At 45.0% G+C, this 16,369-nt stretch overlaps 1 pseudogene; it reads left to right on the top strand.

The window, feature by feature from the left end:
• Positions 1 to 14,982, top strand: part of LOC100660051 (histone H4-like) — a 31,808-nt pseudogene extending 16,826 nt beyond the window's left edge.
• Positions 14,983 to 16,369: the final 1,387 nt, after the last annotated feature.

The following is a 16,369-nucleotide window of genomic DNA, read 5'->3' as shown; positions in this document are numbered from 1 at the left end:
ATCTGTATTAATTTCATTCCTAATGAGGTCAATTGTATGTGATTATTGCTGTGTTACAGGAGTCCTGGTGGTGCAGCAGTGAAAGAGATTGAGTGCTAACCAAAAGGTTGGCAGTTCGAATCCACTGGCTGCTCCATGGGAGAAAGATGCGGCAGTTTTGGAAACCCTGTGGGGCAGTTCTACTCTGCCCTATAGGGTCGCTATGAGTTGGAATCAACTCAACGGCAGTGAGTTTGGTTTTTTGGTTTATTGCTGTATTGCCCATCTGCGGTTTGTGTGCATGCGTGCATTTGTGTGTCTTTCGCACCTTTTGATCACCTGGGTTTTGTCTAGTACCCACTGGTGTTGGAAAGCTGTGGGTTATTTCCAGCTTGCATTTGCCTTTTAATGTTGTTTATGATTGTGGTAGGCAAAATAATGGTCCTCCAAAGGTGTCCATGTCCTAATCCCCAGAACCTGTGAATATATTATGTAACATGGCAATGGAGAATTAAGGTTGGTAATCACTGACCCTAAAACATGGAGATTATCCTGGGCTATCTGGGTATGCGTTATATAATCACAAGGGCCGTTAAATGTAGAAGCAGGAGGCAAAAGAGAAGTATCACAGTGATACGATGTGAGGTCAGAAAGATTATAGAAACTGGAAAAACCTCAAGAAAGGACCTGAGCCTCACTGACATCTTAATTTAATCCCAGTGAGACCCATTTCAAACTTTTGACCTCTAGAACCATAAGATAGTAACTTTGTGATTTTTTTTTATCCACTAAGTTTGTGATAGTCTGTTACAGCAGCAACAGGAAACTAATACACAAGAGCTATAATAAGGTTCCGCCTAAATCTGAAATTACAGCTACTACCTGGTCATTTTGAGCCAGCAAGCAAAAAAGGAGGAACATTCTCACAGGAATAATTGGCCCTGACTAACATGAAGAGGGTTGTTGCTACAAAATTGTTATAAAATTGCAGTATATCTGAAACTCGGCAGATTCCTAGAGGAGCCTCTTGCTGCTTTAATGGACAACTATATAGAAAGATGGATGGACGGGTGGACGGACGGACGGACGGATGGATGCATGGGCGGCAGATGGATGGATGGACGGATGGGGGATGGGTGGGTGGGCGGGTGGGTGGATGGGTGGATGGCTGGATGCGCAGGTGGATGGGCAGGTGGATGGGTGGATAGACAGACAGGACATAGGCACAGATATACAGTGGCCAGGTTTGGGGGAATTTAGAATAGATGATAGAAAAGGAAAATGATGAACACCAATTGAAAGCTCTGATCTGAGCAAACTGCAGCAACTGGACCAATAAGCTGCATCATGATAAACAAAGAAAAGATTGAAGTTGTCAAGGATTTCATTTTATTGGGATCCACAATCAACACCCATGGAAGCAGCAGTCAAGAAACCAAAAGACGCATTGCATTGGGCAAATCGGCTGCAACAGATCTCTTTAAAGTGCTGAAAAGCAAAGATGTCACCTTGAAGACTAAGGTGCACCTGACCCAAGTTATGGTATTTTCAATCACATCATGTGCGTGTGAAAGCTGGACAATGAATAAGGAAGACAGAAGAAGAATTGATGCCTTTGAATTGCGGTGTTGGCAAAGAATATTGAATATACCATGAACTGCCAAAAGAAGGAACAAACTTGTCTTGGAAGAAGTACAACCAAAATGCTCCTTAGAAGCAAGGATGGGGAGACTGCGTCTTACATACTTTGGACATGTTGTCAGGAGGGATCTGTCCTTGGAGAAGGACATCATGCTTGGTAAAGTATAGGGTCAGCAGAAAAGAGGAAGACCAAAAATGCACTAGCCGCATTTTCATCTTATATTTTATAATAAGGAATGGAATAAGGGAAGAAAACAAAGATATTTGCTATATGTGTGTGTGTGTGTGTTAGCCTCATGTGGGTAAAAAGAGGAATACAACTCAGTGCTCTTCCTCAAGGCACTTACAGAGCTGGAGAGGCTGCCAAATTCTGGCCTGCAGCAGTGTGCATTGTAGGAGTGGAGAGAGGAGCACTTGAAGGGCAGAGAAGAGAATGGGCAAAGCTGGAAAATTGGAGGAGAAGGAGAATTTCTGGATGGAGTAGGTGGAGAAAGAAAGAGTGGCTGCAGATTGTTGCAGGGGTCCTCCAGGCCTGGGAGCCAGGCCCGAGCTTCAGAGCCCAGTTGATGGGTTGCTCTCTGTCAGGCTCTTGAACACTTCCATGAATCCACAGGGGCAGTTGGATCAAATTTCACAAAGGAGAGTCACTCCTCCCAACCACCCTACCCTCCAGCAGCCTCTTTCTTTCGTGGGGCCTTTTATTGTTCCTCTCATTGGTCACCATGATGACAGTGCCAGCTATTATGACTCCAGAAAGTGAAAGAGGGGTGCTGGCTTGGTAGTACCCACAAGAGAGTCCAGAGGAGGGGGGCAGCCTGAGCCCCCTACCTCAGTGCCCCTTCGGAGTAGAAACAGTCAAGTGTGGCTTGCTCACGACAGGCCTGGGACCATTCTAAGCCTTCCCATATATTGTCCTAGGCCACAGAGGGCTTGAGTGCTCAAGGAAGCTAGGGATGCTTACACAGTCTGGATGGCCTTCGGATACTGTGCGATGGGCCAATCTTGAGAATAACTCTGCAAGTGTCTTCTGAATATATACGTCTACATTTGTATCTCTTTGTGTGGACATACTGAACGTGGACAGATGCGGGGAGTATTACACTCACCCCTCGGGTCCTTCCACACGTGTTTCCATGATTCCTTAAGTATATGTATTTGGATGCGTGTGTTGCGTGGGCATACGTGCACATGGGGTTGGCTTTCTCCTGCTTTGTTCAATGTAGCAATTTCTGCCTACTTCAGCAAAGTGTATTCTTTGGCTTGTACATACTATGTTTGTCTCAACTGACAGGGCACAGGCAATAAGCCACTCCTTCCCCTTGCCCACATAAACAATTCCCCTTTTTCTTCCTCTTGGATTCCACCTACAAGATGGGTGAAGAGATAGGTTCTCAATGAGAGTGATTGGAAAAATATGAGGACATTTTTACGCAAGAGAGAATGTTCCTACCCACAATGCCCACAGCACTCCTTTTGAAAAACAAGATGTAGCCAAACCCTGCTGTCCCTCAGGAAGCTCAGTATGCTGCTGCTGACTTCCACATGGGCATTTGCATGTCTGGACTGTGGGCTGGTTTGTTTCCTGGAGATCCGGCCATGGTGGTAGCTCACTTAATGACACACCCTTTATTTGCCGCTTCAAGAGTGCGAACGGCTTGGTTTTGGTAGGAGAGAAGATTAGATGAACAAAGCTGGTGAACAAACACAGATATAGGGACAAATGGGTGCAGGCTGAGAAGTGCAAAGAGGCAGAACTAACCTGTAATGTGGAGGAAAAAAGCAGATTAAGAGCGTAGGTATGGTGTGGTTCCTGTGTGCAGCACCACCTAAACGATGACCCATGGACAACTGCTCCAAGAGATGCCGAGATGTGTTCCACAAAAAAAAAAAAAAAAAAAAAAGTTCCAAGGTCAAATAACTAAGCTTTTAAAACATTGCGTCCAGCACCTTTAGGAGGTACAGAGCATTAAAGACTCTGAGAAGTCCTGCAATTAAGAAACCAGTTAGCCTTTCTTACGACCAGAGTTTCTAAAATAAACTTGACCACAGAATCCTTTCTCCATGTAATGCCTAATTAACATTTTCTGAAGCTAGTTTTACAGGAGTCCTGCCACGGGAGACATGGCTTTAGCCCACAGGGGGGCCTTTTAACTTTTTGAACATGAAAATGAAGAATCGTACTTGACAGACATCAGGTAGATCTACTAAAAAGCCAGTGCAGTCTGCCAGGAACGAGTCAATGAAGAGTCAGCCTCTAGTGGTGACCATGATGATAGGAAAGAAAAAGAAAGCCAGGAAGCCGATACTAGGGCAAGCATCAAGAAGACCCTTGAAGTAAGCATCAATCAAGCTTATCCTGCGGAAAGCAGACGATTCTGGTACAGAATGAAGGATGGGTTAGAAAGATGGATGCCCTGAGATCATTTCTCTTCTTTTCCAGTTTGCTTGACCATGGTCAAAATATTGTTTTATCCAATATAGACATACAACCCATTTTCTTTTTTCAGTTAATTAAAAAAAAATTTTATTGTGCGTTAAGTGAAAATTTACAAATCAAGTCAGTCTCTCATACAAAAATTTATATACACCTTGCAATATACTCCTATTTACTCTCCCCCTAATGAGACAGCCCACTCCTCTCCACTCTCTATTTTTGTGTCCATTCAGCCAGCTTCTGTTCCCCTCTATACCTTCTCATCTCCCCTCCAGACAGGAGCTGCCCACATAGTCTCATGTGTCTACTTGATCCAAGAAGCTCACTCCTCACCAGTAACATTAGTCCAGTCCAATTCCTGTCTGAAAGTTGGCTTTGGGAAATGGTTCCTGTCTTGGGCTAACAGAAGGTCTGGGGACCATGACCTCCAGGGTCCTTCTAGTCTCAGACCATTAAGTCTGGTCTTTTTACATGAATTTGAGGTCTGCATCCCATTGCTTTCTGCTTCTCTCAGGGGTTCTCTGTTGTGTTCCCTGTCAGGGCAGCCATTGGTTGTTGCTGAGCACCACCTAGTTCTTCTGGTCTCAGGCTGATGTAGTCTCTGGTTTATGTGGCCCTTTCTGTCTCTTGGGTTCATAATTACCTTGTGTCTTTGGTATTCTTCATTCTCCTTTCCTCCAGGTGGGTTGAGACCATACAACCCATTTTGTGTTCTATTTTTGAGCTTATGAACTCCTGTGAACTCCTTCTTATGAATTGCTATGGCCATAACATCTAGTACCAATCCTTTATAACTTCTTTATTATGCTGAGAAACCAAGTACCTTGATCCAAGCGGGATAAACTAAGGACAGAACAAATAAATTTTTAGTTATGTGAGGTTATTTAGAAGGCATTTTTGTTATTTTCAACTTGATAACCAATTGCTTAAAACCTTAATCAAAGCAGTCAAAATAAGGACAGATTTTCAGTAATTTCCCATTGTGGTAGAATTCACACATGGCAAGATTATTTTATTTTAAATAAAGCTTTTATTGAAGTATAACATATTCAGAAAAGGGCAGAATTCATAAGTGCAGAGCTCTCTCCATCACTCACCACCTCAAGTAAATAACTATAACCCATCTATTTTATTTCCAATGTATGCAGGCAACTATAAACATTAAATGCAACCTTTATATATTAGTATAGACATGTGTCTTAGTCATCTAGTGCTGTTATAGAGAAATACCACAAGTGGATGACTTTAACAAACAGAAATTTATTCTCTCACAGTTTAGGAGGCTGGAAGTCCAAATTCAGGGCACTAACTCCAGGGGAAGGCTTTCTGTCTCTGTAGGCTCTAGGGGAAGGTCCTTGTCATCAATCATCCCCTGGGTCTAGGAGTTTCTCAGTGCAGTGATCCTGGGTCCAAAGGATGAACTCCGCTCCTGGCTTTTTCTTTCTTGGTGATATGAGGTCCCCCTCCTCTCTGCTTGCTTCTGTCTTTTATATCTCAAAAGAGATTGACTCAAAATACAACCTAATCCTGTGGATTGAGTTCTGCTTCATTAACACAGCTGCCTCTAATCCTGCCTCATTAACATCATAGAGGTTAGAATTTACAAGTCATAGGATAATGACATCAGATCACAAAATGGTGGACAACCACACAATACTGGGGATCATGGCCTCGCCAAATCAACACACATTTTGGGGGGGACACGATTCGATCCATAACAACATGTATATAAATACGATGTTTAATTTTATAACATAACACAAATTATGAGTTCATACTCTTCTTCTGCATGCTTGTGATCACTATCAAATCCATATCTTCTCTCACCTGCTCTTCTGCAATCCTCTCCTGGCTGACCTCCCTGTGTCCAGCCATAATCCCCTCAGAGTTTTGCCATCTAGAACGCAGCTTTAATCCTGTCACTTTCTGCCTTGACATGGTTCACCAGTACCCCTGCTGACCACCGATAGAATTAAAGTTCTCCACATGGCCCTGAGAACAATCCCTGTAGTCTGGGTACATCTCCCTGCCACTCTCTTCTTCACAGTTAACTGTTGTTGTTGTTATTAGTTGCTGTAGGATCCAGCTCATTGCAACCTTATGCGTAACAGAATGTAACGTTGCCTGGTCCTGCGCCGTCTCCGTAATCGTTGGTATGTTTGAGTCCATTGTTGTGGCTACTGTGTCAATCCATCTCATTGAAGTTTTCCCTCATTTTTGCTGACGTGATGTTCTTTTCTAGTGACTGGGCTATCCTGATGACATGTCCAGCCAAAGTAAGCTAGAGGAGGTCTCACCATCCTCACTTATGGCTGTATTTCTTCTAAGACTGATTTGCTCATTCTGGTAGTCCATGGTACGTTCACTATTCTTTACCAACACTAGAATTCAGATGTATCTGTTCTTCTGCCTTCCCTTTTCATTGTCCAACTTTTGTGGGGGCTTTTAATTCAGTGGGTCCATGAACTTGTAGGAGAAAAAGTGAAGTTTTCATTTTCACTAACCTGAAGTAGAAATTTAGCATTTCTTCCATTTTGATTGTAGGCAACAAACTATAATAGGGTTAGCAGTACCTGTGAATTTGTCGCCAACAGAAACCACAGAAATTTTCATACATGTTTTAAAATATAGTCCTTGCAGATGCCTAGGGATATCCTTCATAAAAAAAAAATCCTTCATACACATCATTAATTCAAATCATGATGACAATTCAGCCTGGGTACACTGCATGTGTTGTTAATTGCCTTCAAGTCTGTTCCAACTCCTAGTGATCTCGTGTGTGCGGAGTAGAATTCCTCTACAGGGTTTACAAGGCTGTGACCTTTCAGAAGCCAAGTGCCAGGCCTGTCTTCCAAGGAGCCTCCAAGTGGGTTTAAAACGCCAAGTAGCTAAGTAGCTGAGCACCCAGCCTTTTCAGCAACCCAGGGACTCCCACTGAGTGTGACTGCAGTCTTCATGTCTCGTGCTGCTCATGTGATGTAGCTGGCCAAGCAGTGGCAGTGCTGTGTTGACCAACTGGTGAGGTTATATGTTCTCAATTTAAAGGCATGTCTTTGCTTTCCAATGCTGTCTACAACATCCTCTGTCAAGTTTTTTTTTTTTTTTTTTTTTAAAGAATTTTGCGAATGCTTGGGGAAACACTTAGAACTCTTTGGAAAATTATTTCCTTCTCGATGGCATCAAAGTTATGCCATATATCTGCAATTCTTTTCTTTCTGACTTAGTATTGATGATATCAATGTAGTAAGAGATGAACTCCTTAATATCAGAATGGAAAACTTGTCATAGTTGCAGTCTAACATTTGTAACCGTCAAATCAAAACTGGGCAATCTCCAACATGACATGAGCATTGCCTTATCAAAGATGACCACACAGCTTAATGTCTTCATTCAAGCTAAGCGGCAATAGTTTTCACACTAGCTCTTTAAAAATAAACATCTTAAGTTGCCTACATTTTAAATTTTGCTGAAGATCATTCAAAAACGGCTGCAGCAGTATATCGACAGGGAACTGCCAGAAATTCAGGCCAGTTTCAAAAGAGGATGTGGAACCAGGGATATCATTGCTGATGTCAGATGGATCCTGGCTGAAAGCAGAGACTACCAGAGGATGTTTACCTGTGTTTTATTGACTACGCAAAGGCATTCGACTGTGTGGATCATAACAAATTATGGATAACATTGCGAAGAGTGGGAATTCCAGAACACTTAATTGTGCTCATGAGGAACCTTTACATAGATCAAGAGGCAGTTGTTCGGACAAAACAAGGGGATACTGATTGGTTTAAAGTCAGGAAAAGTGTGCGTCAGGGTTGTAGTCTTTCACCATACCTACTCAATCTGTGTGCTGAGCAAATAATCCGAGAAGCTGGACTATATGAAGAACGGGGCATCAGGATTGGAGGAAGACTCATTAACAACCTGCGTTATGCAGATAACACAATCTTGCTTGCTGAAAGTGAAGAGGACTTGAAGCACTTACTAACAAAGATCAGAGACCACAGCCTTCAGTATGGATTGCACCTCAACACAAAGAAAACAAAAATCCTCACAACTGGACCAATGACAACGGAGAAAAGATTGAAGTTGTCAAGGATTTCATTTTATTTGGATCCACAATCAACAGCCATGGAAGCAGCAGTCAAGAAATCAGAAGACGCAATGCATTGGGTAAATCTGCTGCAAAGGACCTCTTTGAAGTGTTGAAGAGCAAAGATGTCACCTTGAAGTCTAAGGTGCACCTGACCCAAGCCATGGTATTTTCAATCGCATCATATGCATGTGAAAGCTGGACAATGAATAAGGAAGACAGAAGAAGCATCGATGCCTTTGAATTGTGGTGTTGGCGAAGAATATTGGATATACCATGGACTGCCAGAAGAACGAATAAACCTGTCTTGGAAAAAGTACAAGCAGAATGCTCCCTAGAACCAAGGATAGCGAGACTGCGTCTTACATACTTTGGACATGTCATCAGGAGGGATTAGTCCCTGGAGAAGGACATCATGCTTGGCAAAGTACAGGGTCAGCAGAAAAGAGGAAGACCCTCAACAAGGTGGATTGACAGTGTGGCTGCAACAATGGGCTCAAGCATAACAACAATTGTAGGGATGGAGCAGTACCGGGCAGCGTTTCGTTCTGTTGTGCATAGGGACGCTATGAGTCGGAACCGACTGGACGGCACCTAACAACATATTTTAAATGCATCAGCCTGTTAATTAACGAATTAATAGAAAGCACATATTCTACTATATTGTAAAATCCTCACCAAAAACATATTATTAGTGAAGATGTATTTAAATATAATTGACTCCTTTTGAAATATCATATATTTTAGAGATATTTATATGAAATCTTAAATCTCATATATTTAAGATGCCTAAAGCATCTTAAATACATTTTTTGAAAAACGGTCTGTTGACAAAATAATAATAATAATAAATGGTGTTCTAGGGTAAAAACATCACAAAGTTTAGTAAAGCAAAAAGAAAAGTTTTATTTGGCATATATTCAAAAAGGCAAAGTAGGAAACTGACAAGCATGCTGTCACAGCCAGGTCTGCCCAAGTCCTAGGAACATTACAGAATCATCAGTATATATTAGCATTACAAAAAGACAAAACTATCGAAAGCCTCGCCTTTTCACAGATTGGCTAACTGTTAAATCACCATGATACTACATGTTGAATGCCTTTCTTAACCACTAGTACAGGTTTCAGTAACCACAGAAACCTTGGTGGTGTAGTGGCTAAGAGCTAAGGCTGCTAACCAAGAGGTCCGCAGTTTGAATTCACCAGGCGCTCCTTGGAAACTCTGTGGTGCAGGTCTACTCTGTACTATAGGGTTCCTATGAGTCGAAATCAACTTGACGGCAGTGGGCAGTGGGTTTTCAGTAACCACAGTCAGGAGGGTCTTCTTTGGTCCAGCAAATCCTACTATTCACTAAAAAGGCTAATAAAAAAAAAAAAAAAAGAGTGGAAAGTATGTGGGTCCTTGTCCGTAGTGCTCTGTTTGTAAGCAGTTCATGTGAAAAAAAATTTTTTTTTTTTTTTGTTCATGTGAAAGGTTTTCTAAAATATGTTTTCCAAGATTGTCCTAGCTATTGTCTTTATGCCTCAGGGCCCAGTTGATGTGTCCTTGTGAGTCCAGCTCCAGCTCCAGCTGGGTCACATTCTCTATGCTCAAGGACAGGGAATAATGGCTTAAGTATTATCTCCTAAATTAGTGGGTGAGAAGACTGCACTACTCCACCTGGCAGGTTATAACCCTGGACGTGCAGTGCCCCTCCAAACCGCTGCACCTCCACTCACCTGCTTCTTTTTAGAATGGGGACTCTTCCAGCTTTATTCTCTCAAGGTAGGCTTGAACCTGAAACTGGACCCCTCCTTCTCCGTTCCAGTGACATCCTGCGCACACCTCGGCTGTTGCACTTAAGACAATGTATTCTAGTGATGGCTTTGCTTCCCACTCCCTGGGGCCGGGTGCATTTGTTAAAGAACACGGGATCTGTTGGTTGGTTGCCTGATCGATCCTGGCTTTAGAAAGTCATTCGTTAACAAAAGTGACGCCCGACAAAAATGAGAGTACTATTTCATCTTAAAATTAAGATGTGACGTTAAATATGAGCACAAATTATGTTGATTTTCATTTCTTATCGTCCGTATCGTTTTCCGGTGCACGTTTATTATTTTTCCAAATCGATACAAACTGTTAAAAGCAAAGAACACGCTGTAGTACACTTTTCCTCCAGAGAGGGCGTCCAATATAAGGAGCCAAGAACCATCGGACCTTGTATTGCTGGTTTTCCATTCGGTCCGAGACTGCTGATTAAAAACGCGAGCACTGTGTGTGGCTTTGTTTTGTTAAGTAGTTGGTAGCTAGATTTAGTCGAGGGAAGGGCGGCAAAGGTCTGGGAAAAGGTGGTGCCAAACAGCACAGGAAGGTGCTGCAGGATAACATCCAGGGTGTCACAAAGCCGGCTCTCCGCAGTTTGGCGCGCCGCGGCGGCGTTAAGCGCAGTTCTGGTCTCATTTACGGAAAGACGCGGTGTCCTCGAGGCGTTCCCTGAATATGGGATTCGGAACGCTGTGACTTACACGGAGGGAGCACGCCGAGCGCAAGACGGTCACGGCCGTAGACGTGGCCTACGTCTGCAGCGCCGGGGCCGGACGCTCTACGGCTTCGGCGGCTGAGCCGGCAGCTGCCCCGTCCACGGAGCAGTCGGGGCAAAAGGCCCTTTTCAGGGCTGCCCGCTGGTCGCTTAGGAGCTGTAGTGCTTCCAGGGGAGGAGGTGCGCCCACCGGTATCGAAGCCTTGTCGTGCGCGTTTGGTGCGTGTGGCTACAGACTTCAGGCACGCTGTTGTGCCTGAGCTTTTCTTTGTCTAGTAGTCGTGCTGGGTGATTCTTGGCTGGGTGAGCCGGGTACAAGTTAGAAAAAGTGGCTGCCTATACGGAAATATTGTTTTGTTCTTCATGTGAACAGCTCATCCGACTCGGGTTTTTCCACAAGCGACCTCCAGTCCCCGTCTGTGTTCAGCCGGCTGCCCGGTTCTTTTGTCTGAGCTATGGACCGGACTGGGGTCTTGGCAATGCATATCCAAGCCAAGACGAGCTTGTATTCGTCAATCAGGTTTTGGGTTAACCAATTCAATTATGGTTCCCGTAATAAAACACGAGATTTTACGTTTCAGGTTTTATTTAACCAACAAAAAGAAAAGCAGCGTTTTAGATTAACCGCCGATGCGGAAGCCCGGAGGAAGAGCCCTGGTGGCCGCTGCGGCGCGGGGCCGGGGCGGCAGTCCCTGAGGGCGGGCGGCGGGGTCCCGGCTTCGGCAGCCTGGCTACTCGCCACGAGGAGGAACCCAAGAAGCTGCTGCGCCGCGTGGCCAGAAGGCGGGAGCCGCCACCACCACTGTTCAGTGCAAGTGGAGCGCATGAGATTTAGGTAAACCCAGCGTGAGGAGCAAAAATTAAACCCAAAGACTTTTTAGAGCTAGCTTACCATTTCGTATTAAGAGCATCACCCACAAGAGTCTCTTGTTCTTAGAAGTAGTTTGAAAAAGAGATATTAAATACATATGTGTGTATGTATATGGAGCGCTGGTAGCACAATGGTTAAGCGTTCCACTGCTAACCGAGAGGTCGGCAGCTCGAATCCACCAGCCGCTTTTTGAAAACTGTCTTACAGGTTTGCTGTGCGTCGGAATGGACTCGGCAACGGGTTCGATTCTGGTTTAAATCGTACTGAAATCCAACCACCCGAAAACTCGCTAACGAGAAATGTGTTGTAAATTACAATCGAAATATGGCAGGGGGCGGGGGGGAGGGTAGCGAGGGTGCAAGACGGGCGAAGTCCAGCTGTAGTGTGACAAGCACAAAGCACTTTTTTTTCCTCAAAAAAAAAATTAAAACTTACTTTGGTCTCGATATTACGGTAGTTTTTTACAACAACCAACCAGGAGTCTAGTTTCGAACCAGGGAAGCCAAATCACTTGGATTGGCGAAGGAATCATAAATGGGCTAGTAAGAAAGTCACAATTTTTTGAGATATTCGAGATACAGACGCAGTAGAAAACTCCAGATGTGTAGTGAAAGAGACATAGCTAACTCCAGAAATGAGGGAACAGCACCTTTCCTTAGGTCAGGTGCATAGTTTTGCAAAACGAACCTTAGGCCAGTGATCTCAGGTTTGTGTTCATTGGTCCTTCCAGGTAAAGGGTGGGCTTTCTCCAACAGCTAGCAGGGAAGAAGGGGAAGTAAAGCCAGCCACAGGTAGCCTGCAGGGAATGTCAGAGATTGGCTCTCGGCTGTATCTACCCTCAGGAGCCCTTATGGGGCAGTGGTTAAGGGCTAGGTTTCAAACTGAAGGGTCAGGGGTTGGGGCCCACCAGCTGCTCTCCAGGAGCAAGATGTGGCAGCCTGTTTCTTTAAAGATCAAGGCCTTGGAAACTCTATGGGGCAGTTCTTCTCTGTCCTGTAGGGTCATCATGAGACTCCACGTTGACTGGTATCCACCCATAATCCGGCACTGGAGAGAAAGGGGAGTTGAGGCGACATTTCCCTTTGCTGAGATGCCTTTGCAACCCCTCTGGCCTGATAATCTGCTGTTTCCCTGGTTACAAAGCCCACCCTTAAGAGCATGCCATCCTGGGTCAGGCGGTGGTGTGTATGGATGGCTGTGTGTTCTAAGCATTTGAAACATGCTTGGGGACGCTGCCAAGTGAGAAACCAGAAATAGGAAGACAGCACCTATAACAAAAATCAAGTGAGTAGTACAGACTGTCTTTGCCATCAGGAATGAGGGTGATCCACAGAGTTCATGTCACCAGAGAGAGGTGCCTGGAAGATGGGGTTCAACTGGGTTAATATTATGTATGAAGCAAGTATTTGGAAATAGGCCTGTGCTGTTCTTTATTCCTGAGACCCCCCCTTCCCTTTTCTCCCTTTATCAACACATGGTTTTCTTATTCTTCACTGAAAACTTCCCTGATAATTCTAGACACGAGCCAGCTGCCCAGTGTTTTTCTGAACACCGGAAGTTCCACACTCCACTTGAGATCACACAATGGAAGATAAATTGCTTTTAAAGTCTGCCCACTGCTGAGGAAAGCAGACTTTCATACCTCCCCCATCACACTGTGAGATTGGAAGACGATGACACAGATTATGATTTATGCTCCCAAATGCCCCGATCACAGTGCAGGGACTTATGCAGGGGTTTAGGAAGAGCCTGGTGGGAAGCCTGAGAGCACAAAGACCTTGTCTGGCCGCCAGGTCTCCAGCTTCTTCTCTGCTCTGAGCAGAAACCCAAGAAGCAGCCAAGGGCAGGTTAGCAGTTAACCTACTTTTAAAGACTCCCTAAAAAATCAATTCGCCGAGCAATGCAGGGATTTCCTGACCCTTTAGTTAGCTGTAGGAGCCCTGGTGATGCAGTCGTTAAAGTGACCAGCTGCTTACCGAAAGGTCAGCAGTCCCAAGCCATCAGCAGCTCCACCGGAGAAAGATGTGGCGGTCTGCTTCTGTAGCAGCCGAGCAAGAATCCAGAGATTCCACTACGTCACCAGGGCCCCCGTCACAGTCTAGGAGGCTAGAAGTCCAAATTCAGGGTGCCACCTCCAGGGGAAGACTTTCTATGTCAGCTCCGGGAGAAGGTCTTTGTCATCAGTCTTCCCCTTACCTTGGAGTGTCTCAGTGGAGGGGCCCTGGGCCCAAAGGATGCACTCCGCTCCTGGTTCTACTTTCTTGGTGGTAGGAGGTCCCCTGATCCTCTGCTCCTTTCTCTCTTTTATATCTCAAAGAGGTTGATTCAAAATACAACCTAACCTCGTAGGTGAGTTCTGCTTTATTAACATAACTGCCTCTAATCCTGCCTCAAGAACATCATAGAGGCAGGATTTACAACACATAGGACAATCACATCAGCTGACAAAATGGCAGACAATCATGCTATACTGGGAATCATGGCCTAGACAAATTGACACACATTTTTGGGAGACAGAATTCAATCCATAACGATAATGTCACCCCTCTTTTTGCCTTAACCACCAGTATCACGACCCAGTGAGTTTTCAATGGCTTATTTTTCAGAAGTACATCGCCAGACCTTTCTTGGAGGTGCCTTTGGGTGGACTCAACCTCCAAACTTCCGGTTACCACCAAGTGCAATGACCATTTGCATCACCCAGGTGTTCCTGAGTGTGGGAAGCAGGTATGAAATTCCTGCCTCCATATCCCAGGGTTGAGGTTTACTTCTGCTTGCCCAAACACATTCCCCCACCTCTATTGGTAATATCATTTTCCACTGTCTTCTTGGCAACAGAATCCAGATTTTGCTTCGGGTAGTAATGCGCTCCGTTCCTGAGATACAGAACGTTGCTAATCCAGTCTTAGCCCCACTCAACTCCGTCTCCACATTGCCACCAGGGGTCCAGGTCAGATGCAAATCTGATGAGATCTCTCTCTGGATTCTTTTTCCATTGTTCCCATCACTTCCAGAAAATGTATTTTATCACTTTAATAAATGTTTATTGATCACCATTTTAGGCAGCAGTGATTCAGTAATGAGTAAGAAAGACACAGCTCCTGCCTTCAGGAAGCTAATAGTCAGTAATAATACACATTCATCTCACAAGACACCAAGCACTGTTCCGGGTGAAGATCCTCAAAAGTACAAACCACATTAAATACATACACACAGAAAAACGGAAGAGTCAACACAGTCCTTTTAACATAGAAACACAGCTGTCATGTTAGGTGGGAAGACCAGGCCAGCACATCCTGTTCTCTCCTGTAGGGCCAAGCACTGGAAGCCTGGAACCAGGAGCCGGTCCACTGTGGCAGTCACAGCAGGGTGATGCCTAGCACAGGGACGGCATCCTGACACAGCAGTACCAGCCCTCTTCCTCGAGACAGTGCTCCTAAAGACAATGGCACATTTTCTGTGCCCCAGGTTGACAATTCTTCTGTTCAACCTTCCTTCAAACAAAAAAACACCCACAAGATTAAGCTTCAGTACACAGAATTAAGACCAACTGGTCACCTGCCAACTCCTCCTCCCTAAGGTTATATATATCCTCCTCAGAGATATTCATCTTCCTCCACTGCTAGCCTGGATCCTGTACCCTGTCTCCCATCTCCCACAGCCCATATGATGGACCTGAGTGCAGCACCATTGCCTCAGCTTACCTTCTGGAGCTCTCGTGTATTCACAGCACACACTCAGGCTACAAACCTTGCTAGACCCTAAGTTTCTGGATGGCGCCCTTCTCATCTTCATTCCCTCAGAGTGGAGCCCAGCCCCCCGCCCCACCCCCTGTTCTGAATGAATGAATGCAACAATCACAAGGGTTTCTTTTTTCCTTTCACTCATTCATTCAGCAAGTATTTATCAAGTGCCTATTATCCACCAGGCATTGTTCTAGGTTTTGGGGATACAACTTTGAACAAGAAACACAAAAAAGTTTTCTCTCATGAAATCTTCCATCTAGTCAGTGGAAACGGTCACGGTAACTGAAATTTTATCAATATGCCTCAGATTTAGCTTCCGGCAGTGAAAGGCAATCTCTTCTCTCAAAATTCCTAGGGTCTCTCAACCCTGAACCTCAGCCTCAAGAGAGTCTGGGGGTAAGCACTGCGGGGAGGAAGGTATCCCCTGCTTGAAACTGGCAGCCTCCTCTAGTGCGACTAGTCACACACGATGTGGGTGGAGCTTCGGTCCTCTTCCCTCTGCAGCTCCATGCAGCACACAGACCAGACTTTCCTCTTAGGCTGAGCATCCTGGCCACCTTCGCTGCCTGTGCCAGCAAGGCCCCTCCTTCAAGCACCAGTTTCCAAGGCCCCAGCAGAAGTTTTGGCCACACTCCAGAATACCATTTCCATGAAGGAGTCCAAGTAAATGAGGCAGGTGGCTTTAGCCAACCTGAGGGAAGCCAAGTTTGACTGATAGGCAGAAAGTATCTCTTGGACTCTGTGGCTGCTGCTCTTGCTGCCGAATTTTTTGAAGGCTCAGAATGAGTGAGCCCAGCACTTCTTAGAGCTCAGTTTGCAGACAAGCGGCCTGGGGACTGTGTTAAAATATAGATTCTGGATCAGCAAGTCTGGGGTGGATCTTGCATTTCTAACGAGAGCCTGGGTGATGCTGATTCTGCTGGTCTTCAGACCACACTTTGGGTGCCAGGAAATTAGTAGGTATCAGAAAGGAGGTTATTTTTACCTCCTGTTGTTGTTGGTTGCCGTCGAGTCAATTCCAACTCCTGGCAACCCCTGTGTGTGCAGGAGAGATCTGCACCATAGGGTTTTCAAGGCTGTGACCTTTTG

This window comes from Loxodonta africana, chromosome 2 (assembly GCF_030014295.1).
Source record: "Loxodonta africana isolate mLoxAfr1 chromosome 2, mLoxAfr1.hap2, whole genome shotgun sequence".
In the NCBI taxonomy this organism is placed as follows: domain Eukaryota; kingdom Metazoa; phylum Chordata; class Mammalia; order Proboscidea; family Elephantidae; genus Loxodonta; species Loxodonta africana.
Note: the sequence above shows the minus strand (reverse complement) of the source record. Positions and strands in the feature narration are given on the sequence as shown.